A 12,247-nucleotide genomic window follows, 5' to 3' on the forward strand; every position below is an offset into this window, starting at 1 on the left:
ATGACTGTTTTTGTATCAGAATCTCTTTTATTAGGGAGCGTATTGAGTTTGCGTATAAATCTATACTGGATTGACTATCCTACACCTTGCTGCTCGCTACAGTGGGACTTGCAAGTCTACGGGTGCCAAACGTCATTTTACGGCATCTTACATTGTCGTTTTTTAGCTAAGTCAGTAGCAAGATACAGGCCGATCACATGTTACCTTAAAATTTACATTTGGTTTAAGGTAGTTAGTACAACAGTAGTTACTAATTACTACATTACAGTACTATAACATTTTCCCTTTACTTTTTACTTTGTGATATTCACACAATAAACAATAATGTAAAAACTATATTTTTTGTTAATGATAGTTGGATTTGGGAAAATACACACTTTTACAAGAGACACACACATAAAGACTAGATGCCTTGGTAGAAGGTTACTTTTAGTAGAAAACATAGGGTTTTCTAGGAGAGTTCAATCAAATACAAAACTTTTACAAACATACACAGTACATCTTACAAAACATCTTACAAATGCTTTCATACAAACACAGCCACTAATATACTTATGAACTCACCAGCTCTAAAGCTGATAAACTCTTTCAAAATAACTTGTATTCTCAGGTCACCAGTAGACAAGTACCAGTGCCAGGTTTTTGAGAAGATGGAGCTCGTTCAAGACTCCTCTTTTTATTTATGAAGTATATTTTGGTGTCTATATAACTTGACAGAACACTCTTGTATGAAATTATATTATTAATGCAATGGATGATGTTGTTGCTTGTTTACTACTTTGCATTGTTGTGATACTGTACATGACGTCCTCCACCCCAGAACGTTTCCTCCGTTAATCAGTTTTGGGGGTGTGACATTCAAGAAGAGAGAAGCATGGATATAAACAGACACATAATCAAACCAAGATAGATTGCGAAGGATGTGTAAGCTTGATAAGTTAATTTATGGACCAAAATAAGCATCTCGCAAGTGGAATCATTATTTCAATGAGAAAATTTAAAGAGTTTGAATTTCGAGAAATAAAGATGAGCCATACATATGTCAAAGCTAGTGGGAGTAATTGGAATTTTTGTTTCAATGAGAAAGTTCAAGGAGTTTGAATTTCGAGAAATATAGATAAACTATATATATGTCAATGCTAGTGGGAGCATTGTAGTCACCCTTGTATTGTACATAGATAATGTATGATTTATAGAAAAGTATATTCTAACTTAGCAAGTGTAAAAAAATTTGGCTTGGTATGATAATTGTTTTGCTATGATATACATAGAAGATACATAACACGTACATAATAAGGATCTATAGATATAGATCAAAGTGATTCATTTATTAAGCCAAAGTACACAAAATATTTAGGAAACTCAACATGTAGAACTTGGAAAGGATTATGCATAATGAAATATGGCATGACATTAAGCGATGTTAATGTGCTAGTTCTACTAGAGGTTGTGAGTCGTGTCGCACATGCTTCTGCTATGGGATCGATCATATATGCCATGACATGTACCAGATCTGATGACTCATATGCTTTGAGTATGACATGTTGGATTAGATCAATTTGGTAAGAATCAATGAATAAAAATCAAGAACATTCTTAAGTGTCCTAGGAGGATAGATGAAAGGATCTTGATAGTATAGAAGAGATCATTGTAAAAGTCACATTGATTCTACGTTCCATACTGATAAAGACGTTTCTGTTCGCAGTCAGAATTCATGCTTTTACTGAATGGTGAAGTATTAGCTTGGACGAGTACAAAGTAATACACCACAGTTGATTTAATATACTTAGAGTATATTGCAGTTTGTTTAATTGCAAAGAAAACAATATGACTAAAATAGATTCATTAATGACATCTTTGTTGAAATTCAATCATTGATGGTGCTTTTGGAGGCTCTTTGTGACTTTAAGGGGGAACTTACCTCGAGTATGGATCCCAAGTTACACAAGCTCACATGATACATGATACATACTCAGTAAGTACCAACACATTTTATAGTGAGTTAAATGTAAAAACATCATAGTCAATAAGTCATATCGAAAGATAATCTTATCGATCCATTCCATAAGCCAATGTCACTGACCGAGTCTGACAGTCAGACAAAGTCAAGAGGCAATAGATTTGCAAATGAATTGGCTTGAACATTCTTATTTTAGTTTGTTTTAAACTTGAGAACTTAAATGTGACAACCCGAGGTTTCTATCTTGTAAAGCCAATCAATTTAATCAAGAGTCAGACTTATATATGTTACCTTTTAGCCTTGCTAAGGGTTATTTTAGGAGTTTTTAAGCCTTGTACACTTAGGACTTAATGTTGCAAATTGTGAATAAGGAATCTATGATTTTCTATTTGAGCCAAGATCATCCATCAAGGGATGTTTACGGCCCAAGGTAGGTTTACGGTCGTAAACCCAAGCTTGGTCGTAAACCCCTTCCTACTTGTATAGATTTCCTTCATTATTCTTCATTTCTCACATCTTCAAGTCAAGAACTCTCATTTCTCTCTCAAGTATCATCAAGGGTATCCTACTTGATCTTCAAAAGTTTAAGTGATTCTTCCTTTATTACTTGATATCCTTCTTATACAAGTGAAACCCTTTGATTTCATCCATGAATTCAACTCTTTTGGGTTTAGATCTTCAAATCTTCATTCTTTTCACTAAGAACACCAAGAACACACACTTGTTCTTAGGGCCATGAACAACTTCAATACTTCCATTACGTAAGTATCTCTTCCATATACTTGTTATCCATTAGAAGCTCTTGAGTCCCCATGAAACAAACACCTTTTAAAGCATGATCTTCAAGAGTTCACGGCCGTGAACCCTTCATGTGGCCGTGAATCCTTCAAGTGATCTTGATAGGGCCGTAAACCCTTCATAGATCATAAGGTGTCCGTGAACCCTTCAACCCATGGCTGTAAACCCTTCATAGGATCAAGCCTAGGGTCGTAGACACTTCATGTATGGCCGTAAACTCTCCTATGGTCGTAAACACTTATAGTGTGGTCATGAACACCCTTTCATACAATCACACGTGATTGTAACACTTCATTTCAAGTGTTTCCTAGTCCCTAAGATTGTTCTCTTGCATGATTAGTTGTTATATACACTAATTATATACATATATGTGTCATTATATGCTTAATAGGATCCGTTTGTGCTCGAGATTTCACTTGGCATACTTAGCATCCTATATCGACCTTTCATTCGAATCACTCATTTCAGGTGAGTTCACACCCATAAACTTAACTTTTAAATGATTTTAAATGCTTTTATGGGGGGAATACAAGTAGAAAATAATATAGTTATAGTATCCATCACATGTGATTGATAACTATCAAACAAAAAGGATTTCTTCGACTTCAAAACTATGTTATCAAACAAACTGTTTCAAATCATTTTATATATCAATAACCATTCAAATGGTTAAAACTCTTTATTGTTTTTCAAAAATCTTTTAAAACTTATCATGTCTATATGGATATAGTTATATAAATAAGGTTGAAAGGGCTTAGGACTGATAGCTCGCCTTATTTCATGTTCCTTGTTTGGTTGTGGACTTAGGGTATCGGTTGTTTGTCCGAGTGTTGTTTAAATCTTAGTTATATATTATGTATATGTATGTAGATATAAAAGTTTTTTCAATCAGTTCAATACCTTTGGGTAACAAAGGTGTACAAACATGACCAGTCATTCAACTACAAACTATAATAGGTATAGTTTAGAGGATTACTACTTACAATTTCTAGAACAATGAAACTTACAAGAGTCAGTTCATACATGAGTCGGTTCAAACACACTAATACTAGAACAAGAAGGAACATACTATACACTAGAACAGAAGGAACATAATATATACTATAACAGAAGGAACATACTACACTAATACAAGAACAAGATAACATTAATGTGAGCCACTACTTCATGACATGGTATTTTACTGTTGTGTCATGTTTTGTAACCAGAGTCGCCTGGAGGGAGAGCGTGAGTTTGTGTATAGATGTATACGGGATTGACCATCCTACACCTTGGTGCTAGCTACAGTGGGACCTTCAGGTCTACGGGTGACAAATATCATACCATTTCGATGTCTTTGGAACGTCGTGTTTATACTAGTCAATCAAGCATGGTTATAACCTCATCAAATTTTACCTTAATTAAACAATTGGTTTTAAGGTAGTTAATACTTCAGTAGTTACTATATAAAATACTACTGTGCATCTTTATGTTCCCATTACATTCATATAATGATCTTATCACATAAAAGGTAATGTAAACTATTTTCTTGTAATGATAGTCATATACTTGGAAAAGCACCCACTTTTACAAAAGAACAGACATATAAAAAAGTTGGGTCTTGGTAGGAGACTACTTTCCATTTTAGTAGAAAATATATGATTTTCTAGGAGGTATACAAACATTTACATCAAACACTTATAAACATTTACATCAAACACTTGCAAACATCTACATCAAACACTTACAAACATTTTCATCAAACTAATGCAAACTTTTGACACTAAAATACATATGAACTCACCAGCTTAAATGCTGATCTACTCTTTCAAAATAACTTGTATTCTCAGGTCACCAGTAGACAGGTACAGATGGCCAGGTTTTGAGAAGACGAACTAATTTCAAGACTCGTCTTTTATTTTGATATATATATATATATATATATATATATATATATATATATATATTTGGTGTCTTACAAATACATTCAGAACACACATGTATAACTTATACTATTAATGCAATGGATGATGTTGTTGCTTGTTTTACTATTGTGTATTGTTATAATATTGAACATGACGTCCTCCGCCCCCGAACGTTTCCGCCGTTCTAGTTTGGAGGTGTGCCATTAAAGCAATATAAGTGTTAATCCGATTTGGCTATTATCAAGTAGAGATCTTAATATATGATGTAGTTCATTCAGTTCAATTAACTTGTCATTGTGCTCTCCTTTTGCATGTTTGGACCCCACTTCCCGAGTATTAATTTAATCAAACGTCCATAATCGGTGATACTCTTGGAAGTAACTAGTGATTTAAGACTGTCATGAGCATTAGTGGATTGTCCATAGTGACTGGACATACCATAGAGATTGCACTCACACTCATGAGTACTTAATATAGATTTAAGTATTTGACCAACCCACGCTTAGAGATTACTTCATGGATTCAGTCACGAGTAATTCTAAGATGATAATATATTTTATTCTTCAAACCTAAATACATGTGGGGTTTTGCTCTATGATTCTGTTATGCATTGGTCTACTCCAACACTATTTGTAACTTGTAGTTATAAAGGGTATGTCCATGTGTGACATGATGAAATAGAAAAAAATTATGTAGTCGAAGTTTATTTGTTCCTTCTACCTTAACATGAGAAGCGATATCTATGGGCACCTCGATGATTTGGTGCTGACATCTAAAGTGCTTGGTCGAGCCCTAACTGAAATTGATGTGTTCAATTTAGTAGTCAGATGCAGTTGTCACAAATCTATATCGAGAAACATAATCTTGAATTTTGAGATTAACCATTATCCATGTCTCGAATTCATACAAATATCATAGAACGAAGGGATAGTTAATCACTTATCTAAGGGCTGAATCTTGATTAGATCAAGAGTTTGGTAGTTGCATTGGATGGCTAACTCTCTGTTGATTATTAGATAAATATTGGTCCTCGTATAGTTGATGACTTGTTCAAGTGGGAGACTGTTGGAAGAGTGTCCAAGGTCATTAACTATTTGTAATATTTCTAACAATAACATAGTCCTTTTGGGTTGCCCTCAAGACCGAAATTGGGTATAATAAATAAAGGACTTGTTTCCATGTGCAAATGCTAAAGAGTCCACCTGTTTCCATGTGTAAATGCTAAAGAGTCCACATGTTTCTATTGTGTTGAATCAAGAAAGTGACCCTATTAAACTAATCAATCTGAAGTCGACTCCTCTACCGCAATAGATCTTCTCCCTAGAATCACCTTCATCCTACAACATCTTTTGCTACCACAACCTCTTTTGAAGATGTCATCTGCAACCTTCTCATCTGCAATGAAGACTTAGTTACATTATCTGACTTGTTATTTTATAATGTATTATCCAGTGAGCTTTTCATAGTCACTATAACTCAAAAGTTTATTAGTTGTTTATTCGCAATGTAACTTTTTGAGACTCTATAAATAGAGTTCTCACCTTCATGAATTAATACATCTCTATCTCTGAATTTCTCTACCTCTTAATCCTTATCTCTTACTATCTAAGATCATTCTAAACTCACTCAAATATTAAGATCAACTCTCATATCTCCTTCGGAGCAAGTCTTTAAGACTTCTTTTACTTTAAGCTGATCTCATGAACTAACTCGGTTTGAATACAAACCTAGTTAAGAATCAACTTAGTGTTTACTTGATATATAACTTGTTGTCATTTACATTTCCTTCATTTTCTGCACTTACATTCCCACATCTAACTATCTAACAACTCTAACTTATTATTATTGTTGAGCTTTATGATCCTTAGAGATTAACTTATTTCCGCAAAATATAACTTGTACTAACGTTTGTTCAAGTGTTTCTCAAAAGTTTTTCTCTCAACATATTGTCAATCGAAGGGGCATTGGAAACGAAGCTGTCCTGACTACCTGAGAGATCTAAGAGACGGTAAAGCCAAATTGTATGGCTCTACTTCATGTACATTCATTATCTAACTCTATTAAGTTCCTATTTATAGATTCTTAATACATGACGTGATAAGATTGCATTTTGATGTTCAGAGCCCAACTCGACAAGTTGACTCGTTAGTTACCCAAAAATTCGATTTTCAGATCAAATTTTGATTTAGATGATTACCATAATTCGTTTTTATTGCATAAAATCGATTTTTCTGATTAGTATTATCATATCCTTATCTTAACTATATTATAAAGCATATTGAATTTTTTTTTGAAATTTAAGAGGTACATGCTTGAAAACATAATGTACAAATTTATTATGCATAAACAACTCATCTTTCTATGAACAAGAAGTAATTATGGTAAAAAATAATCACCGAAAATATTTAAGGAAGGAAATATCAATTAACTTTTGTTTATATTTTACTGTGGATAGAAGATTATACTAAAAAGTAAAAAGACATGACATATGTTATCGTTTCACATTACTATCACTTCATTTAGCAGAGTTCACGATTCCATTTTTTTTTTTAAAACTTATTTCAGCTTCGGTTTTAATTTTTTTGTTTATTTTTCTTTCTTTATTCATGCTTCATATTGATACTTTACAGGTAGGAATTTTATAGATTTCTAAGGATGTTTTTGGTTTTAGTGCTGAGATTATCACATAATGGCGAGCCTTTATATCCCTGATTTTCAATTAATTGTTTCCATCATGACTACGCATTTTTTTATTCATGATTATCTATGTATATGGTAAAGTTTTGACATGAAAAAAATTATGCATTTATATTCTTTATTTTCTTTATATTTGTGTATATGTTAACTTTTTATATGGCAGGCGTATTCTCTTATCTTGAGTGAATTTTATGGAAAGCTTGAAGTGGATTTTTAGTAAACTGCATGAGGACCGAAACAATGGATATTATATATTATCTTCTCTGAAGTATTACTAGAGAGCTATTATTAAGTGCCGTTCATCCATCCAACTTTTTGATGGGTTGGTCGGTTCAAGCTCCTTAAAAACAAGGATCTATGTCAATGAATATTTTCTCGCTTTGATCTCTTTTTCTTCATAAAACATGATTATTCTTCGTTGTTACATTTTAGTCTATGTATTATTTAGAAATCTTATTTTTTCAGGTTGAAAATCAGTTTATGAACCATCTCGAGTAGCTTCTTCCTCTAGATAAGAAATTTACTTAGGACCAGTATGTTAAGTAGTACACAACAAAACAAGATGAATTATGATTAGTGTGTAATCGACTAATGTTTATTGGACAAAAATGCATTTTCTTCTGTTTTGTCCATTTCTTTCTATATTTCATCCTTCCATGAGATATGATTTCTCTCATCATACTTATTATTGAAAATAGTCCAAGATAATTAGTCATAGATGAAACCTTCAAAACATTCTCTAAAAAAAGCTTCAATTTTTTTTTTTTAATTTTATAATTAATTTCTAATCATCTTCTAAGGACTTAACGTAGAGAAACAATTTATATTATCTTAACTTAGGCATGATGTTTGTCCAAAGGCCGGGCATGAAATATTTCTTACATAATAGTCAGAAAATTTGTAGCCATTAAAATAGTCAAACAACATTTTTTGAAAAAAAAAACCATTCGTTAAAACAATAATCATTTTCGCCGCCGCTTTGCGCGGGTTCACACCTAGTCTAAATTAAAGGATTTGGTTAATTTTGGACAATATAAGATTATTTTGATTCAAAGATTTAACCTATATTTTGAAAAGTTTCAAATTGCACCCTTTTGGTTTTGTAATTTAAATTTGATTAAAAGTTTTGATTTTAAAATCTTAAATTTAGAACCTTAGTATTTTTAAATAGTTTAAAAATACACTCTCCTGGGTTTATTAATAATTTAATTAAAAGATTAATTAAAAGACAATTAATAATTCCTTGACATGGTTTAAAATTAATTAAATTAAAAGCTTACTTTATTAAAAGATTCAACCACTTGGTATTTTAAAAGTTTCCAACTTTATGACCTTAGACGTCCAAAAGTTCTTAACAAAAGATCTTATTCCATTAAGACCTTTCTACCAAATGCACAAGACACTTCTAGCCATTGAGACTTCATTTTTACGATTAAGGACCACTCAAAGGGTCTGAAAGGACAGCTTAAATCATCCAGAACATGCCATGTTCAAAATGGAGCATTTGGGACCAAGAAAGAAGCAAATAAGAACTCAATAAGATATCTAGCAAAACAATCATAAAGGTTGGAGCTTTATACCTTTGGATGATGAAGAAGGAAGCCAAAACTCCAGATCAAAGCCTTCCTTCACGTTCCCAAGCTTCTTGATGTACTTCTTTTGACTCTAACACACCAAAAACACAATTTAAGTCTCTCTCTCTCTCTCTTTCTCTCAAGGAGGCTAGGGTTTTGTAAGAACAAATAAGGGACTTGGAGGCTAGAAGGATAAGGGCACTTGGTCCATAATGATGGTTAAATACTCCTCAAACCCTAAAATTTAGGGTTTCACTTGGACATTAGTACGCTCAGCGTATATATGTGTACTTCCAGCGTACTAGGGCGCGCCCTAATACGCTTAGCGTACCCACATGTACGCGCATCATACATCTCATGCCCTCTAAATTAACAAAATGCCACTAGGGCTAACTTCAAATAACTCCAAGGGCCAAAATGTCACCAATGAAATATCAAGGAAAGGATTCGAAAATACATGAAATCTGGGATGTTACAGCTACACTTTTTTTTATCTCAAGTGTTACTTATATTTATAGCCATAATTATTATTTGATCAATCTATAAATAAGATTTATCATTGATTATAAGTCATTATACTAATTGATTTACTTATAGAAGTGATGTCTAGTTGGATTTAGTGAGGTGTTTAAAGTGAGATTTCCAAATAGTATACTCTATATACCAAACAGACCCTACCTCCGATATAATCCTACCTGGTTATTCGTTACTTGATAGATCTTGATGTAGACATTGAGATTAGTGAGGAATCTAGACTATTATTAGTCACCAGGAATATTAGACTAAAACTCGGTATTAATTATACTTGGGTCACGTCAAAAGGAAAGCTAAGGTGTTAGGCGAAGCTCTGTCCAAATCACTAGTCAATCCACCTAAGACAAGTGAGTGCATAGTTACTTTCATCTTATACATAGATATGAAGTATTGAGATAATTGAATGCTATATGTACTTATGTGCAAAGATGTTATGTGTTAGATGAAACAATATAAAGATAAAATTATATGATTTATATAGTATATGTATTTTTATGAATATAATATATTGGGTAATGAAAGGTAAAAATGATAAGACGCCATAGTACGATGAAAGATGAAAATGATGATAGGATATCACGACTTTAATATTACTATTGTACTAACGATGTAAGAACTAGTAATGTTGTATTAATGATGTGGGAACTAGTACTATTGTACTAATGATGGAGGAACTAGTATTATTATACTAACAATATATGAACTAATTTTATTGTACTAACGATATAGTCATCTAAAAGAATATAGATGACAACTACGATAATTACAACGATGGTCCTTAAGGTATGTCTCTATAGATGAATAAAGAAGATAATGAGAATGGGTAATCCGGTTATGGATTTGATAGTTAAACATATTGTTTATATTATTGTGGGCTGAAAACTCTATGTATTCACGAGGTTTTCCATTCTTACCCACTCAGTTTCTTTGTATCGTAGGTATCAATACGAAGGTAATTGATGTTTGGAAATGACGGGAGATTCAGGAAAATGTAGGTCATTAAATGTGGTAAGGGCAATAATGGTTACATTTATAATTATGGTTCTTGTATCGGTTATCACATCCCAAGTTTTTAATAATTAATGAAAAAAATATTTCTTCGGAAATACCTTTACAGGACCAATTCCGCAAAATAAAGAATACTATTTTTTTTAAATAAACATAAATAAAAGGTATTTCCTGACTGCGAAAAATGGGAATGTCACAAAAACAATAACAAAGTCTTACAATTTACATGAATTAGAAATCATATTAACACGAATCAGAAAATCATAAATCAAAATTGGTGAGCCGCTTGAAATTAGATTAATACAAATAGGAAATCGATTTTTATGAAGGATGCATGAAATTAGATTATCATAATCGATGTATTCAGAAAAATTGAAATAAAAAAATATAAAACCGAAATTGAAATCAAAAGTAAAAAACTAGAATCGATTTATTATGAATCCATTTTTTTGTTGGCATTGGTAAAATCAGAATTGATTTATAGAATCTCTCGATTAATTGTGGTAAGAAGCTTAATGTGATGATTATTACTGAAGAATTATATGTTCCTAAGTGGGTATGGTTGATTCTGTTTTGATTCGGTTTTCTTTCATTTTTCTGCTCCGCTATATATAATATATCGGTTTTTTTATACTATATATTAACATAATATATATATATATATATATATATATATATATATATATATATATATATATATATATATAGGTTCAGGTTCATTTGAGACCATTCTAATTTTGTGAGACCGTGAGACCAAATCTAAAAATAATTTTAAAATGCAAAATAAATGGAAAAATCCAAAAATTCTTTTTTTAAATGTTATTTTCGGAACTTGAATTAACTAAAAAAAATATTAAAAAAATATAAAAAAAATAAAAAAAAAATAAAAAAAAATCCGTTTTTTTTTTGAAAAATACGTGAAATATTCTAAATAGAATATTTCACTGACATATTCTAAAAAATAATTTTAAAATGCAAAATAAATGGAAAAATCTAAAAATTCTTTTTTTAAATATTATTTTCGGAACTTGAATTAACTAAAAAAAATTAAAAAAAATTAAAAAAAAAATTCTATTTTTTTTTGAAAAATACGTGAAATATTCTAAATAGAATATTACACTGTACATATTCTAAAAATAATTTTAAAATGCAAAATAAATGGAAAAATCAAAAAATTCTTTTTTTAAATATTATTTTCGGAACATGAATTAACTATAAAAAAATAAAAAAAAATAAAATAAAATAAAAAAAAATAAACAAATGCGTCTCACGGTCTCACAAAATATAAGTGGTCTCAAATGAACCTAACCCTATATATATATATATATATATATATATATATATATATATAAATGGATCATTTAGAAATTTAGAAGTCATAAGCCATCGCCCATATTGCCTCACCTATTTACACGACCAAGTGAATAATCTTTGTAAGCATTGAACAGCGCAATGTAACACTTCCATCCTTCCCGATTCTTTGAGCACCAACATTTGAAATAGCGGCCATTCCTGGCATACACTTAAGACATACAAATTACCAAGTTCTAAACCCACTTGTTGGAATTTAATGGTGCAAATATTGTATGCTAAAATGAAGAGTGAAATAATTTCTCATAACTTGTGTTTAAAAGCTATATAAATAAACAGGAAAGATTTAAATATATAGTGGAAGGAAATTTAGGTAAAACTTGAGACAATTTACTAAAGTATTTACTCTACTAAATGAAAAAACCGATTACAATCTGGATACATTACAAAGCTTGAAAACT

The sequence above is a fragment of the Lactuca serriola genome, chromosome 6 (genome assembly GCF_051521515.1).
Source record: "Lactuca serriola cultivar US96UC23 chromosome 6, Lser_US96UC23_V15, whole genome shotgun sequence".
In the NCBI taxonomy this organism is placed as follows: Eukaryota; Viridiplantae; Streptophyta; class Magnoliopsida; order Asterales; family Asteraceae; genus Lactuca; species Lactuca serriola.